Below are 19,253 nucleotides of genomic sequence, written 5' to 3'. Positions count from 1 at the left end.
TGCTAAAAGTTTAAGAATTTTCTACATTGTTCTGTGCATACTCTGTGTAATTTGAATGCATAAGAAGGGAATGTGTTAACCTCCAGGTGAAGCTAATACAAAACTCTAACTTCTGTGCACACCCACACAAGTTGAAGTAGTTATTTTTTTAATGAATTATGGATTATTATTAGCCAAGCAAGTAAATCACTATATTTTCTGCTTATCTTTTCAGTTAGAGAAAAGCAGATTTATTTCATTAATTTATTTTTATTTACCCAAACCACCTCTCTTCTGGAATGCATCTTAATCAGTCAGTAAGGGCAATATTTACTAATTCATACTGTGTACACGCTGTTCATTTCTGTGTATTTAGATGAGGCAAGGATTAAGCTGTTCATAAGGGCATGAGTGTGATTCAAAAGAAAAAAAAAAACAGTTGGCAAGGCATTACATATTCCTATGTTGTTTCTTGTGATGCTTTGAAAATTCAAAGAAAGAAAGACAGGTGGATAAGACCTGTCTAGCCAACCATGTGCTCTGATGAATTGACTTATGAACTTTGTTTTAGTGAATTTCAGGCACATGGCAGAAAGTAAGTAAAAAAATACCATAAATTAGGTTGGCTAAAACCATAGGAATTTATGCTAACTCAGCTGAAGTCAGAAAGCAAGGTATCAGCGGGATGGGTTCCTCCATGGGGACTCTTATGAGCAAACTGCTACATGCTTCTCTTCTATCTTTCCACAGTTCTTTCCTGGCTGTCCTGGAATGCTTTGACCCCTAATTGTATCTCACCAATCTTCACATGAATGCCACTTCCCATGCTTCTCATAAGCATGCTCATCATTCTGGGTCTGGGGTTCACTTGTCGACTCTGCCCTAACTAGGACCATCTTATTTCTAAATTAGATCACACAGTAACTAGAAGGAAAAAGTTTAACTTTTTTGGACCATATGTATGGATACATTTCGATCCACATTTCTGGAGAGAAGAGGGGTGAGTTATTACATGTTTTGAAAACAGTAAGGATCTAAGTAACCTCTTCTGACTTTCTCGTTGTTTATATTCCTGTGAACTTGACCTCATTATTTACTGCCTGTGACATAAACAAATCTCAGAAAAATTTCCTCTTAAAGAAAAATATTAAAATGTCATTTTAGATTTAAATTTTAGAATTCCTTTTTCTGGTATTTTCGCTACCTTCAGAATATGACTCAGTGGAGATTTTATTTTTGAACAATGTAAAAAGCTACTGTGTAATTCTAACTTAATACAAATAGCATTAACAAGATCAAAACAAAGACAGGAATGACTCATTCCATTTTCTGATCAGCTCTTTCCATTATTCTGTTAGTAGAGATATGTTGGTCAAACAAAAACATATCAGCTTGTAATTGTTAAAGACAAATGATATGGTTTAAAGAATCAGGAATAAAGTAGTCAACATTAAGAAGGTGCAGAAAATCTGATAGCTCTTGTCTAGCCAAAATTCAAGTACATATAGGCCTACTCACTCTTGGAGCAGGAAATCAGTGGTGAATGGCTTTATTTTGCTAGGTGTGTCAGTTATGTATTTATCATTATTTCCAATTTAAAAATGATGCTGAAATTACAGCGTGAGCCTCCTGCTACTTTTCTGGAGTAGTTTTCCACATCAGCTCAGGAGACAGTGGAAAACTGAAAGAGGTAAACAGGGAAGGAAAATTGAGACAATATCTTCCTCTTTCCCAGCTTCTTTTTGTGTCTTTCAAATATTTACCTCATATAATCATATATTTCATGACTTTCTATGATCAGAAATCCATCTTTTTTTTTTGAACACTATACATATTTCTCACACCATACAAAATCTTCATTTTTACCCTTTAAGGCAGTATCTGAAGAGTAATCTAAATAGGAAGACGATTATACAGTTAATAAAGGTCAGCACAACAATTAGCTACTCAATTTTGTAACTGAAGAAGCATTTAATTGCTCTAGAGTATGTAGCAGATCATAACAAAAATGATTATAATAAAATAGCTAAAGGGAGGATACACATATTCTGATGTATCCACCTTATGTAGCATGCTAGTTAGATTTAATAAAATGCAATATAAGCACAGAGAAAAGAAATCAGGTATACTAGACCAAGAATTATTAATTGTTTATCTGTTTGTTTGTTTGTTTTTAGTAGAAAATTGAGGAATTTGATATATTTTCAAGATAGGGTATATCAGATCTCTAATAATGAGAAACTTCTCCATAGATTGATCCAGTTTTCATAGTCTTTGTAACATGGCTTTGTTAGCTAAACTTTAATGTTGCCATTGAGAGTTTCAAGAACAGAAAAGTATCTGAAATGAAGGCATTTTCCAGTTTTAGTCTAGTAGTCCTTTTCAAGTTAATACTTCAAGGGGCTGGGCAGTGGTGGCATACGCCTTTAATCCCAGCAGAGGCAGAGGCAGGTAGATTTCTGAGTTCGAGGCCAGCCTTGTCTACAGAGTGAGTTCCAGGACAGCCAGGGCTACATAGAGAAACCCTGTCTCAAAAACAAAACAAAACAAAACGAAACAAAACAAAACAAAACACTAAAAAAAAAAAACCTCAAAAAGTTAATACTTCAAGGTTAACTACTCTATGATGTTAAAAGCAGCAAGTCATAATTTTAATATTAGAATTTAACTGTTTACATTTATAAGATAGGTATCATGGTTACTATAAATTGTTAGCTTGATTACCTTGATAAAATACACTTCTGTGCTTCCAAAGTTGGTGAGCTCATGAGGGTCCTGAGCAGATGTACGACATGACTAAGTATTGGGAGCAGTGTATAGTAAGAACTGGGGCCCAGATGGGAGAACTACTTCACTTGGGGCATATCCTTGGATACTATACTTTCCCCTGGCTTCTTTCTGCATTCAATCTTTCTGGTTCTCATCTACCATGAGATGAACAGGCTCATCTTCTAGGTACTCCCATCATCATAATCTGCCTTGTGCACAAGACAAGCATCTTCTTGTAAGCATTTTCTTATAAGAAAATATGTCAAATATTTTCTTATAGTCATGAGAAAGCTAACTCAGAGTCTCTCTCCCTTATTTCCTCTCTCTCTATGTCTGTCTGTCTATTTGTCTCTTCTCCTCTCATATGCCTCTGTCTCTCTATCTATGTCACATACAGAGGGTGGAGGAGAGAGAGTGAAGCAGGGAGGGATATATATATATATATGTGTGTGTGTGTGTGTGTGTGTGTGTGTATGTGTGTGTACATACAAATATATGATAGATAGGTAGATAGAGAGATAGGTAGAAATGAAATTTAGCACTAAGTCTTACCACATACACTGGGTTCTCTCCACTTCCTCCAGATAGATTAGGTAATAAAAGTAACCTGGACCAGAAGGCCATCCTTCAGTGACAGGGTCCTAAAGGGTAGGAGATGAGAAGATAAAGAAGATAGAAAATCTGGAGTTTGGAGGTTTTCATAAGCTATGCCTTATATCAAGTAAGCTTATTAATAAGTATAACATCTTATTTACAATTTTCAGGAGAAAAATAGGGCAGAGTCAGTAGATAGCTATTACGTAATGGGACAAAGTCAGCAGGAAGCTAATCAAACAATGGTACACTAGGGGAATACTGGATAACTCAAGGGCATCAGAGATTTAGAGCACAGCAGCCTTGAGACTGATAATCATAGCACTGTACAATGAAGGAGTTAAGGTCTCAGGAGTCAAAGCTGTAGCTCCCATAAGACCCTGGTCCCTAGCCATTACTTGCTTTGCTAAGCATGTTTCTGGTTTTGAGGAACTGTGTTTCTGCATATTAGAGCCCCAGGGAGAGCCTTGGAGCAGCCTCACCCTCGACAGAAAAGGTTTGTTATAGTCCAAGAAGAAGAAGAGCTCATATGTACTACAGTAACAGATTGTCCCATGCCTGGTGTTGATTTTACTGTTGTTTATTCTTTCTACCCTACCTATCCCCCATGTCACCACCCGAGGCTCTCTATTTGCCTTCTGTTTTCTCATTTTCAGTTGTCTTTTGCCAGTTGTCTGTGTTTAACATTTTGTCCTCTCCTAAATGTGTCAAGTAAAATACCAAATAAATGTGGCAAACAGTCCTTTGGAAAAATGCAAAGAAATGATAATGAAAAATTGTAGATTACAATTCTCTTCTAAAAGTTGAACTTTCTAAATGTGGGGCATAGAAAATATTGCACAAACATGTAATTCATTGTGTTTATGTGATATGCTTTTGCACTTTGTATTTAGTAAAAGAATTACTGCCAATGATTTCATTTATTAAAGATCACGGTCTTTGCTTATTGTTTTATGAAACAGAACCACTGTGATGCTATTATATGCTACAGTTATCATTGTTATTATCACTGCTTTTAGCAAAACTTGGTGTTCATGTCATGCTTTATATAGACTTGGGCAAAAATGAATACAAATGTGAAAACAAATGTCAGCACAAATGTCAGAACAAAATCTTTCAATGATTTTACGACAGTAGGTTTGAAACCCTGTGAGTATACTGCAAATATTGCAAATGGAACCAGCCCAAATTTGGAACAACCATCGTGCTTACCAAACATAGATTCCCAGTGCATTCTCTCTTATATTTAATCACCTGCTTTACAATGACTCAATATTTAGGAAGACATCAGATTGAATAGGGAGATTTTACATCTCTTGATTGTCCCCCCTTTTCATCCTTCTACCCATCTTTTTGTAGACTTCATTGTGTTAGTAAATGGCACTTACTTGCTCAAGGAAGAAAAAGAAGAGCCAGTAGCCATCACAAATTCAAACTTTATTCCCTACATCTGTTCTACAAGCAAGACCTGACTATTTTATCTTTATAACATAGTTGGTCTCAATCTCATTCTTTCCATTCATGCTACAGTCTATCATAACCCAAACTATTACCGACTCCTCCTAAGCTGTCACAGTACTGTTTCAATTATTTTTCATCCTTCCAAATGTGAGTCTTGTCCATGAACTCTCAGGACAGCAATAGTGATATTTGAAAGAGATTCTACCCTCTTTTCTCTCTAAAATTTCCCATGACTGTCTCATTGCTAACAGAATAAACCACCCAAATTTATCCTTGTTTACATATTCTAGGCACTGCCTATTTCACAGATACACCTTCTTATCTCTTGTTATTAGTTTTTAGTCTCCTAGTCCTCAAAAGTTATTAGTAACATGGCAGTCCTGGTCTTCTCTTATTACCTTTGCACTAAATACTGTCTTTGTACAGCAATCGTCTCCCAGATTACTCTGTAGCATGGAATCTCTTCTCATTTCAATTTAGCATAAGTATCATGGTCTCCAAGAAGCCCAGATTTGAACACTCAAGAATAACCACCAATAGAATTAACGATTAGCTATTGCCCCAGCAATGGATCACAGTAACAGTAGTGTTTAACTGTTTTTATACGTGTTGGGTAGCTGGCTAGCTCATTGTCAGGTTGCAGTTGTCTGATCTCAGCGTACATATTCTGGTCAGATTTAAAATTGTTCTATGTACCACACCGAAGTGCCTGCTGGCTTCTGAGCATGTCATTTGGTAAAGGTTAAAGTTCAAGTGGCCAAACCAAACTCCGCAAGTATTTTCGCTGCCGCCCTTTCTATTACAGCTGCTGAACTGACATTGGCCAAAGAAAGTCAAATGATAAATTACATCAGTGCCACGAGTGATGTGTTTCAACAAAATATTCAGGATCAGTAAAGCTGACAAAGACATTCCCAGAGATTCTACAAAGACTTCTTATTTCTCATTGTCGAGATATCATTCTACACTCATGTCTAAACTAGTAAGTGTGTAAGTAAAGGTAGATCTATTATAAATCAGTGTGAGCAAATTTGCTTAATATTAAAGTCAACAAATAACTACATGTTTTATTTAAATATACATACTATGTTATTCTCAATTAGTTTTTTTTTTATATAGTATTTCTGAAGTTCTGAGCTATAAACTAGAAGGGTATATTGGACCAATTCTGTGTGATTACTTTAGGGCAAATTCTAGCTCCTAAAGTACAAACAAGGTAAGTATCCTGTGCTCAGAAAGACTTCTAACCAAGAGTATTTTGGTCCAGATGCAACCACATTATGCTGTGTTAAAGAATGGCAATCTTTGCATTTTTCAGTGTTTTTAAATCACTGAGGCCTGTTAGGAGAAAACCTTTTTAATGGACTACGTAGATTCTAACAGTTTTCCTGCTAAAAAAGAGAGTGGGGCAGATTGATTTCGTCCAAATTCCACATGCTGGTGGGACCAATTGTCCAGCAGAGCACATAACTTTACTCATTTTGTCCATGAGCAGCCAAGGGTGTACCTTTCCAGGCAATCATCCTATTTCCTGAGGTGAAGTTTCTATTTCAGGCTTCAGAGACTAGTGTATGGTGTTCCTGCCCTCTGTGACCTGATTGAGAGGATTCAGCTATTATAGCAGCTATCGATGGCCAAAGTGACTTCATGATATCCATTGGTTTGTAATTATAGATAACATGGCCACAAATTGAATTTTCCCAGATTATAAGCTGATCACAAAAACCTTCTGTAGAGAAAGCCTCATGATGTCCAGTTTTACATTCATTTCTTTGAAAAATTAGTGAGCACTTAGAATTGTGTGCTTTTCATTGACTCATCTATCAGAGAGAGCTAATAAGTTAAGTCAGGTCAACTTGAGATAATCTTTTGAAATATGAGGTTAAGACACTAATTAGTGGACTGAGCAGTAGTGACCTCCTAGAAGGAAATTTACTTGTTAAGTTTCAAGTTTCCTAAAGGATGTTCTCAAGAGTGATTTCAACTATGTTCCTTCTCTAAGGTTATAAGCGCAAACTTGGGAAATTAGAGTCATTTATTTTAGGCTAATGCCTGAAATGTAAAGATTATGGTAATTTACAGGGAAATGATATAGATTTAATGATTGTACTCAGAGGGGAAAATTTGCCTGTGGTCACAACTTCTGTTGCAGTTAATCAGCAAGCGTTGTACCCTTTCCTAATATGTAAACATGGTTTCACTCTAGTGTGCAGGACATAAAAAAAGCTAATGAGCATATATGGCCCAGTGGATGGCAAGCCTGACTACTTCAGACCATTTCTTAAAAACAAAGGAGGTAAGCGTTACAAATTCTACTTTTTGTCCCATGTATGGTGGTACAAACTCCTATAGTTCCAACCTGGGAGGGCAAGTCAGAAGTTGAGTGAGGCCAAATGAGTTTGGGAGTCCCCTATCTCAACAAATTGAAACCAAATCTGAACCAAACAATGGCATTCTGCCACTAGCATCAGTTTCTAAAAATCCCAGGTCATAAGTTCATCCAATAGCCATATGAATACACTTACTCAATGTATTACACATCTAAATTGAAACTGGGTTCTAGTTTTGTTCGTATAGTACAAACAGTACCTGGGTGACCTAGATGAACTTCGTATCATTCAGCATAGATGAGATTACTTTCTCTTCCCACACAGACTCAGTGAGTTCATAAAGTGAGACGTGGTAGTACAAGCTGGATAATCTTAACACTATAGAGACGGTGGTGGAAGGATCATGAATTCAAGACCAGTCTGGAATAAATATGGAGACTTGTTTCAAAGAGTGAGGACTGGGGTTGTGGCTTTGTAGTTGATCACATGCCAAGCGTACATAAAACCTTGGGTTCTATTCTCAGCACTGTAAAAGAAACAGAAATTATAAAAATCAAGCCAAATTTCCTCGGAAGCTCAAGTGTGACATACAAACTTAAGGGTTTAAGATTATGTTTATTGCAGTAAGTCTGAGAGTTAGAACAATGACATTCAACTGTTCTAGTCATCCATTTTCCTTTACAGAAATTGGTTTTCAGTCAACTTAGATATTATGTGTGAATTCTCATTCCAAAGTCCTCTTCCAAGGGTTTGGGCAAAGCCCCAACACAGCTGCAGAGTCCTATGACAAAAGAGAGGCTGGTGTCTGGACTTCTTCCCCCCTCCTGCCCGCGACCACACAGCTGCAGAAGCTGCAGGTGTGCATGGTAATGCCTGCTACCGCTAATGGGAGTAGCATTGTAATCTCCTCTGTTGGTCATTATTGTGTCTCTGCCTGACACCAGCTGCCCATTAGCTTCCTTTGTGTCTCTGGCATGTAAATGCTGGCTTTCTCATGCATCATATTTGTTGGTTCTTCAGGGGGAATCCTCCTTTTAGCTAGGTCTCCTGCTGGGATTCTTTCCAGCTGGAATGGCTTTTTATTCTTGTGTTGGGAAGCCCTGTAAGGAGGGTCTCCATGCCTCAGTGTACAGTCTTTACAGGGTTATTGGCAAATGACTTACTTCCTGTAAAAACACCTTCAGAGGTGTTTTCTTTTTTAGATGCAGGGAGGACTTGGGTATTTATACAGTTTAGACAGTGGGATCATAATCTACCCTGGGCACATGCCTCTTGGCTTTACTGCTGGACTTTTCTCCATATTCTGACACAGTGGGATTCCTCTGTAGACTGGGAGTTTGGCAGTTTAGGAGTCAGGGGTGGGGCAGGTGGGTAAGACAAACTCATTCCCAAGGAAATGGCAATGCTGTAGGAGATCAATGACCACTCACAAGCTCTTTAAATAGGTTGCATTGGGAGAAGAGATGGGTGTTTATTGCAGCATGCTTTGGGAATTTATTCCATAGAAAATGTTACAGAGGACATTTTTATCTGCTTGTTTTTGCATTTATAAGGTAAACCACACATTTCTTTACATCCTCAGGCTTCAGGTATTTTTGCTCTTGTGTCTACCTAGGTGGAAGCCCCATGGTGGGCAGAAATGCTCTTCAGTTCTCAATCTATAAATATTTAATTGTTCCACGAGATAACACTTGGTCTACATACTCGTAAAGGTACAAGGCACATTGGCTTATCAGTCAGCCAATTATACTGGGAGCTTCCTGAGCTCACAGGTCAGCACAAAGCTGGCACAGACAGTGTCTATTGAATGAATAACATATTTGAGTAAGTAAGAAAATTTTAGAACTCTAACTATAGTGCCTTCTGTTTAACTCCTAAGTACTCACAAGCAACTTTCTAGACAGCAAGAACAAGCTGTTTGTGATAGAAATTTACTACCAGTCACTTCACCAGTAATAGAAGCTTTATCAATTCAGTAAGTCTATATCCAGTTGTCATACACTGAGCACAAGGCAACTGGACATGAACCAAATAGTTTCCTTCCACAGAGAAATATTACCATCAGTACGGTGAGTACATCTGCAAGCACATAATGAATTAAGCTTCTTTCCAGCCAACATGCTTACACACCAGGGTGAACAAGACTTTTATCTTTCTAATACTGAACATTAGAGGTGTTTCTAGGTATGACTGGGAAAGAGAACAGAAAGAGACCCTCCCCAAGGATATGACAGTGTTGTTTCCTGCTGAATAATTTCAGCTATTACTTTTTGTTCATCTCCTTTGTGTAATTTCATTCATTAAAGGGATGATTTATTCTGTCCACATTCCTTTATATTTAATCTGTGTGTGCATTTCATTTTAGAATTTCAAAGCTAGCCTTAACTCTTTTTTTGTTGTTTTTCTTTTTCAGAGATTAACTTAAGAGAAACCACAGGACGTTGAGCAGTTATAGCCTTGACATTTGCTAGCAGGGAAGTGCAAACTGCAGAATTCACGGCATGCCCTCACCTTATTGGCTCAGTCATCCATCCATGCCAATAAGTTGGAATGCTCTGTGAGTCTCTTAGCACAGGTGAATCTGTAGCTTTGATTTGAGAAATCCTCGAATCCACACCCATATTCCCTGTTATGTAATTTTCTGTTCTGTCTTCCTTACTCAGGAATTTCTCTAAGTTTTGGGGTTGGCATAATGAGACACATTAGTTTTCTTCAGCGTTTGCTTTTAAGCCTTGGTAATGTGTTATTATTCACGTCTCCATCTTAAGAAGTTTAGAGAGGCAGATACTGATCGAGTCCTCAGATTGTCATTTTCTTTAGGAATAGAATGGAATTTCAGAGCATAGTCTATGGAATTGAAGTGAACTGGGTTTGAAAACAGGGCTTACTCTTTCTTCTCACATGTCCTGGGTAATATTTTCACTTCTCTGATCCTTATTTCTTTTCTGTAAAATGGAATCATTCATATTATAAGTTTGCTAGGACAAATAAATGGGACCATACAGGTGTCTGGTGTCAGACAATCATTCAGCAAATTCTGCCTCTCTGTTCCCTTAGGTGTAAATGAGGATGTAAAATCATCGCTTTGCAAGTAAGAGGGAGTTAGGTAGTATCTGTAATGCACTAACCCAAGTGTGGCTCCTAATTGTCTCCATCCTCTTCTCTGCTCTGCATTGTACTAGGCCAGTGGTAGTCTTTCTGATTTAAGGCCTTCTAGTCACTGCAGTTCACACCCTGCCCATTTTCAAATGTCATTTCAAATACCACCTCCTCCAGAGAGTGGTCATTCACTCATCAGATGTATTTATTGAGGTTCCTCTACTGAGCCCGTATCATTTTATCTTGGCAATTGCACTTTTATCCTTGTAATATATTGATTTTTTAACAAATAAAACTGTCAGTTTTGGAAGGCAGGGTATCTTTTTATTAATCTTTATATTTCTCATCTCATGTAAAACAGGAATAGACACATAGTAGGCAGTAACAGATTCTTTTTCCAAAGAGGAAATAAACCTTTATGTGAATCCTCCTATTCTGCCTGAGAACTCTTGATTACCATGGCAGCTCTCAGCACAGTACAGAAGATTGATGCTTTTTGGAATATGGTGCTTCATTTCTTTCTACCATTTCCTGTCAAAGGTGATTGACGTGTCCAAGCTACTAGGGTAATTTTGAGACAGCATGAAAACGGCAATTCTCTATGAAAACAGTATTTATTCAAGACACTATAGGACGGTCATTAAAAAAAGATCCATAAGTAACAATATGTGCATCAAAGTTCTGAACTTACTTAAATTTTCTGATGAATCCTTTTCAAGGTATACCAGAACTTGCCTTTGGAGCAGACAGTTTCTTGATCCTGGAAAGGTTTTGCACACATACACCCTATTGCTGTGTGAACTTCAACACATTGTTTTACTTTTTGGGCTATGATTCCTTGTACTCGGTAATTTTCAGTCAACTTGATAGAGCTAGAGTCATCATTCTTAATTAGTGATTCTTGGGGGAGGGATTCGCCTATTGTGTGTAGTGCTATCTCTGGGATGATGGTCTTGGATTCTACAAGTAAACAGGCTGCCACATCAAGCCACATCAAGGAAGCCAATAGGCAGCACCCCTCCATGGTCTCTGCATTAGCTCCTGCTCCCAGGGTCCTGTCCTGCTGGAGTTCTTGCCCTCATTGCTTTTGATGATAAACTGTTATACAGTACTGTGAATGAAGTAAAACCTTTCCTCCCCAAGTCATGGTGTTTTAGCACAGCAGTAGTAACCCTAACTAAGACACTCTTCATCTATATGAAGGGACAATTCATTAACTTGACACTTTACAGACTTCTCATGGGGTTTTAGCCTTTAAAGAGAGAATTCCTTTAATAGGCAGCTCATTTCCCCTCTTTGTTTCTTCATAGACAGCTCTCCCTCCTCCTCCCCCTCTCCCCAGCGCCATTTGGGGATAGAACAAGAGTGAAATACAAGAAGAGGATCAAGTCTCCCCTTGCTGGGAGATTATCTTGGAGGAATGGTAGTGCTGAGGTAGCTGGGTTGTCAGGAAGAAGATGAGGGGTGTGGCTCAGTATTGGGTAAATGAGGCTGGAACCATGGTGGAACAAGTTGATGATATCCTGTCTTCTTCATCCCTTTAGTTTCAGATGTTGAAAGGCTGAGAAATTAGCTTTGGTCTCTCCTTCTGAAGTGAGGTGCTTCATAATCTGGATTGTGCTTGAAAAGGGGACATCCAAAATTGATTTTCTTCTCAATAATCCATCACCAAGATCTCATCTCATGAGGCTGCAGAAGCTGGAAGAGAGAATTCTTTGTTAAAGCTGTCAGTGTGTTGGATGATTGTCCTTTTCTAATCATGCCCTCAACCAAGGTCATGGGCAGAAGAGCATTTTCCTTTCCTCCTACCCAGAGAACAATGTTCCTAGCATGTGAGGAACTCCAGAGCTGAGATCTGACCCACTAGAAGCTAGGAGCTGGAGCCAGCTCTGTTCCTTTCTGACCTACTTCTCTAGTTAGGACTACGATAGAAGTATTTATTTATAGCTGCTGTCAAGGCAAGGATTTTTAGAGAAGATTTGTGGAGCTTATAGATGGTGACCTTCAGAGTCTCTCCCCCCTCCTCCCCTGTGTGTGTCTGAGAGTGTGTGTGATGTGTACAAGAAAAACAAGAGTTGATGTCAGATTTCTTCCTTTATTGTTCTCCACACTGTTTCTTTGAGACATGGTCTCTCACTGTACCTGAATCTCCTGTGCTCAGCAAGGTTAGCTGGCTAGTGAGCTCCAGGGAGCCTCCTGTTTATTTCTTCAACACAGGAGTTAGAGGTGTTGTGTTACTATGTCCTTCTATGCTGAGGGTCCAAATTCAAGGTCTCAAGCTTGCCTTCCTCACCAGATGATATGTTTCCAGCCTTAGAGAATTCTTAATAGCTATATTATCCAAGAAGACTATTGTGCAGTTTGACCCACATGGAGAAAATAAATTTTTGATTCCAGAACAGGGGTGCCCTGGGAATATATTAGAGATGCTGAGTGTTCAGGAAGGGCACTGTGTGCCACTGTGAGTGCACATCTGCTGTCTGAGCACTGTAGGGCTCTCTGACATCCCTGCTAAAGCTTCTTGTTCCCCCTCCATGGAAAGTATTTGCTTTGGCTGATGTCAAAGCACAGAGTATCTATCCAGCATCCTGTGAGGAACACTCACATGTGGCATTGACTTCCCTCTTTTCCCTTATTGCTTCTTAAGTCCTGACCCTTCACAGAGGATAAAGGAGAAAGGGGCAACCTTGCAGCATGGCATCGTCTTTCCTCAGGATTTTAGCCCTGCAGATGTGATTGATTTGGGACACTGGAGTTTTGTTTTTCATATTAGACTGAGTGGAATTATTTGGTTTTTATATTAGACTACACACACACACACACACACACACACACACACACACTTATTTAATATGTAAGAGAGATTGAAAAGCCAAGGGATCTGTGTGGGATTCTACGAAAAGAGGGGTAGAATTAGCTTATGAAGACTATGTGTGTGTTCTGTTTATGTGTGTGTTCTCTTTCTCTCTCTCTGTGTATGTGTGTGAGAAAGAAACACACAACCACACACACACACACACAGAGAGAGAGAGAGAGAGAGAGAGAGAGAGACTGAGGATTAACTCATATAGTTCAGATTGCCCTTGAACTCTCTGTCGTTATGTAACCAAAGATGACTTAAATTCCTGATCTTCTTGCCTCCCTCTACCTATCAAGGACTGTGGTTATAGTCATATGATACCTTTCCAGCTCCCGGAAGCTGTTCTTTTTAAAAAGCATTTATTGTGTTTGTTCTTTGATAATTTCATACAGCTAATGAAATGTTCTCTTATTATCATAACCTGTCCTTCAGCTTCCCTCTCTTTCTTATTTTGTTCTCCCTTTTCTCTACAAGACCATAACTGTGGAGGTTTTTTTTTTGAGACCCACTGAGTGTAATCACAATCACCTCTGTGACCATCGATTTGGAGCAATCTGCTGGAGCCTAGGGTTCCTCAGTGGATAGATAATTGAAGACAATGCTTCCCCTCATCCCCAGAATCCACCAATAGTTAAGAGTTCAGCAGGTAGGGGCAGGGTCCCAGAACCTCCTCCATAATCCATGATTGACTATGATAGTCCTTGTCATGTTTAGTCCCATTTCGGGCAGGCACAGCTGGTATGAGATTGTGGCTGCTTTGGAAAGCATTTCACAGCCCTTCCCTCAGTCTCCTGGCTCTTACATTTTTTTCCCACTTTCTCTTCTAAAATGTTCTCTAAGCCTCAGAGGGAGCGGTATAAATGTAGTGTTTATAGCCGAGCCCTTGGCCATTGCTCATTTGCAGTACTTTGCGTTTCAGTGCAATTCACTGCCTTTTATTGCATGGAGAGGCTTCTCTGATTAAAGCTGAGAGTAGCATCTGTTTGTGGGTATAAATATTTAGAAGACAACTTGGCAACATGAAATTTTAGTAAAATAACAGTATTAAGTTTGCCTTCTAGGACCTAAGATCTCCTTAGCCATGGTTTTTTGATCAGGTTTACATTACCAGTTATAAATACTCTGCTGTGGAGTGGGCCTCAGATCTCTTCAGAGAGTGGCTGGTTACCACCCCAACAGCCACACCACTGTTGCAACAATGGGTCCATCTTGCCTGGCAAGTTGGTGTGGGATTACAGAGGTGTAGGGTTTATGGCTGAGTAAGACTGTTGATGCCTTTTCTTTCTCAGCATCCTCTTAGAACCTTCTGGCACTCTGAAGCTCCCAGCTAAATTTCAGCTTGATTTCTCTACAACTTGCAATAATGTCTTATCAACTCCTCCCATGAAGCCATCTCAAAGGGGAGCAGCAACAAGAATTTAACTGTTCTCATGTATGAATGAGAACAGCTCACTCAATGACCCACTCACAGTGGTTTATGGAAAATGTGAGTAAAAATAGAACTACAAAACTTACTTTTTAATGGTTACTGAGCTTTTTCAATGTGCCACTTCTGAGACTGGTTCACACAGGACTCTGGATTTATTGTATTTACATAATCAATTTGCATATCAAATAAGGCTATTGAGTGATAATCTTTCATGTCTCCATCAAAGCTGAATTTCCATGAATTAGTTTATTTTATTTATTTATTTATTAAAATGGTGGTTTGAAGTGAATAGCCTAACTTCAAACAGAAATCTTTAGGACTGTGTTTCAGTGTATTTGTTTGGACTGAATTTAATGTGGGAAAGACACAACACTCACACTGTGTAAAACAAAAACTCTGCATACCTCGCAGGACCAGAACTCTCTCCACCGTTCATACAGCACAAGGAGCAAGCTGTTAGGTTTCTGTGCAGCCCATCGTCCCTGTCCTCATTTAGCAGACCCACTTAGATGGCTCCAACTCACATTACTAAGTTGCTTGCTGTCTTTTCTGTTGGGCCTGGCACTCTGCTTCTAGGCTATTGCTGCACTCTCTGCACATGCTTTGAGCATCTCTATCACAGTGGTTAACACACTTGATTGTGACCTTCCGTTTACTGTCAGAGGTGTCTTAACAACAGGAGAGTGTCCTAAGGCAAAGCAATGAGCTGGTTAAATGCTTTCAGTGACTCACAGGTGACTTAGGAATAGTCCTTGCTGAACATAACACTTCTGAACAGAAAACAGCCTAGATCTCAGTCCTGGTCTCTGGGTTGGGCTAACAGCTATTTAAACCAAGTGGGTAGAGAAGGGAAGGGGAGTCAAGGTCACCTAAGAATGTGAGGAATGCTAGATGGACATAATTAAAGCGCTCTCTCTCTCTCTCTCTCTCTCTCTCTCTCTCTCTCCCTTTACCTTTTCCCTCTCCTCACTCTGCCCCTCCATTTCTCCCCTCCATCTCACTCACCTCGCCTTTCCTTCCTCTTCGTCTTCTTTCCCACTGTCTCTCCCTTCCCTCTCTGCAGTCCTGCAAACTTCCATTCACTTTTGATGCCTTTCTCGATCTATGCTTGAGACTTCTATTTGCCACAGAAAATTAGCAATGTACAGTCAACAAAACTAAAACAAAACTAGAGTACTGATATGAAACATTTTTATGTAGTATTTAACTGATATGAAATAATGTCTGTCTTACATTTAAGTTATAAAACAATGATGTAGCAAACTCTCTGAGGCCACAATCCTGCTAATGGCCACTAATGACACTGAGCATATTTTTCAGCTACTTCCTGTCACAGTGAAATAATTCAATATTGAATTGTTTTATTTTTTTATTTTTTTTTTATTTTTTATTTTTTCGAGACAGGGTTTCTCTGTGTAGCCCTGGCTGTCCTGGAACTCACTCTGTAGACCAGGCTGGCCTCGAACTCAGAAATCCGCCTGCCTCTGCCTCCCAAGTGCTGGGATTAAAGGTGTACGCCACCAGTGCCCGGTGAATTGTTTTAAAAATATTACCATTATGGCAGTGGGTAAATTTTTTTTTGTTTTAGTTTGGTTGTTTTTTAAAGTTTTATTGTATGGTGTCAGATAATATACAGTTTGACTTTTACAAAATATTATGAACATAAAATTCACCTTTCTGCATTGTTATTCTGAACTTTCAATATATATGCTACCAAGGTGGATACTGTCTGTTGTATATTTTTCTATATAATTGTGTTGTATCCGTTCATTTATTTTGATTGATAAGTAATATTTTATTGTGTGAATAATCTCCAAATTATCTTCCTTTGATAAGTACTTGAGTTTTAAACACATTTTGGCTAGATACATGCTGATGCTATTAACACTTTGAATATATCTCCTGCTGCAGATGTTTGAGAACTCTCAAAGGGTATGGGTGTACTTGTATCTGTGTATCTATATTTGACATATTTTTATACATGTATATCTACATACGTACTTGCAAGAGTGGAATGAATTGGGTATGAAGTTACATATTCAGATTTCTAAGAGTGTCTGAAGTATTTTCCCTAAAGAAGGAACCAATGCAAATTCCCACTTTTTTATGATTTCCTCTCATGGGCATATCCATCAATACCTACCTGATTCTGCCATAGTTTTTATTTTCTGCAATCTGTAATGCATAATATCAATTTTACCCTAACAACATTTAATTGTGGCTTTAATTATGTTGCCATGGTTACTAATGATGTTGAAAGTTTTTACATTTTCTTCTACTTGTACTCCTTTTTCAAGATGTACCTGCTTTTCCCTTATCATTTTTTTCCCTTATCAATTTTAGACTGATCCATTATCTGACTCATCCTTTAGTTTCTTACCCCTAGTTTATGGGATGCAGAAATCTTTTCTTGTTTTCTGCTCATCTCTTTAATTTTTTAAATTTTTTATTTTGATGATTAAGAATTTCAATTTTAATGCTTTCTGATTTTTTGAAGAAACAATTTTATGTACTTTTTCCCACAACAAAACAAAGTTACTTTCTTGCTTTAAAATACATTTTAGCAGAAATATTTGAGTTTATAACATGACCACATAGCTAGGTCAGAACGCTGAAGCATGTTAATGTGTCCCTTTACTAACATAAGAAAGTCTTTAGAATAATACACTTTTTTCATGGTGGATATTCTATATCTAGACATGTTCATCCTATGAATCTGCATGCTATTATTTTGCCTTACATCTTTCTGCTTTCCTTCTCCTACCCACTCTGGTAACCATTGTTTTAATTTCCATATTTGTATAATGGTTACATATATTTTCAGCTTACATGTGCAAATGATATTATGGAACATTTCTCTTTTTGTAACTGTCTTATTTCATGTCCTTCAGGCCCATCCATGTTGTGGAAGATGGCAGGAATCCCTCTTCAGATCACACGCCAAACGATTTTTAGCTGTGTATACTGATCACGTTTCTTTTACTCATTTGTTTGTTGACACATATTTATGTAGTTTCCACCCTTAGATTCAGTAAATAATCTTGCAGTGGACATAGGGTGCGGATGTATTTTCAAAGCAGTGATTTAATTTCCTGTGGCTATGTATCCAGAAGTGGGATTTCTGGGTCATGTGGAAATCATTCTTGTATTTATTTTTTTTACAGCTTTTTAGACTTATTTTTTGGATTGGGAGGGGATAGTATTATCTTGAGTGTGCAGTATCTCCTATTGGTCCTGTTGTACTTCTCCCTGGTATTAGTGATATTGCATACTGTCTTGTATATTTATGGACTGTATTCTTTATGTCTTCTTTGGAGCAACGTCTGTTCCAGTCCTTTGTAGATTTTAAAATCTTTTTCTGTTGTTAAGAGTGCCTTATAAGTTTTGTCATCTGCTATACTAGTCTTGGGAAGCTTTGAACAAATAAATGTCTATTTACCCCAGATAGGGAACTGACAATGGTCAAAGTACAGATAGCATTATAGGTGAACCAGTGAATTTTATTTGGACTACTTAAAAAATACTGATGAGCAGTTTCTTACAGGAACATAAATAACATATAGACAGCTACATCACCAAAGCCCACCCCAGTGTGAGTGACAACTCAAGAAGCTGAATGCCTAGGATATGCTACACAGCATGCAGGAAGCTTTACAGGTTGGAAGACAAACCTTCCCTGTGGCCTCCTTGGGCTGAGCCACTTAAAAGCAATTTGGCTAGACTTTTTTTGTTTGCTTCTAGGCAGTTCAGCTGGGCTCTGACTGGTCTGTTTTATCCAGCCTGCTAGATCTGAACCCCTTTTAGTTAGCTCAGCATATCCGAGAGCCTTCTTTGCAGCTTGTTTTGTTTGAGAATGACTCTCAGTAGGCTTTACTGCTTATATAGTCTTGAGGAAGAAGGACCTAGTGAATATGGTCAGTTTCAGGGACTTCCTGAAGCAATTCTGAGTCATTTTCTTTCTGTCGTAATGAGATTTCTTTCAGGGTAAAGTGTTTCTCCTCCCCCCAGCACATCCTGTTGTTTTACCTCCTTGTAAACATCCTGCTCTACAGTATCCTGTTGTGTTTCATTTTCCCTTTATATCCATGTCTTAAGTTTCCCCCTAAGATGGAAGGCTTTAATCTCGGAGGAAATAGCTATACAGCACTATCAGATATGCGATTTGTGAACATTACCCTACAGTCTTATTGCTTTCCATTTTAGATGATTATATCATTTCCTGTGGCTGTTGATGCTTTATTTAAGAAATCGTTCTCCCAAATTCATGAAGGTGTTCTACATAATTCTCACCAACTAATATTTGAAAATTTGCTTGTTTACATAGGATTTCAGGTTGTGAGTTAATTAATATTTCTCCTATCCCCAAAGTGAAGGAACTATAGTCAGCCTGGGTGTGGCAAACATGGCTCTGGCAGGCTCTGTCTTTCTCTACCTTGCTAAAAACTGTAAGATTACATTCCTAAAGTTAACCGCCAAAGTCTATTCCCTTGCTTGGCCACTTCCTCCTCCTGAGGCTGATTAGCAGGGCCAGCAATCAAAAGCCTCTTTGGCTCACCTAATAATATGCCCAATTAAAATTATATATCTTGTCCTTCACTGTTATAAACTGCCATTTTCCTATTGGCCACGTCTGCCTCCTCTTTGTCCAGAGAAATTCTATTGTCCCATTGACAAATACCCCTTCCCTTGCACCCTTCCTCTTCTCCTTCATCCTCTATCTCCTTTTTTTGTC

The sequence above is a fragment of the Grammomys surdaster genome, unplaced genomic scaffold (assembly GCF_004785775.1).
Source record: "Grammomys surdaster isolate TR1022 unplaced genomic scaffold, NIH_TR_1.0 136, whole genome shotgun sequence".
Lineage (NCBI taxonomy): Eukaryota > Metazoa > Chordata > Mammalia > Rodentia > Muridae > Grammomys > Grammomys surdaster.
Note: the sequence above shows the minus strand (reverse complement) of the source record.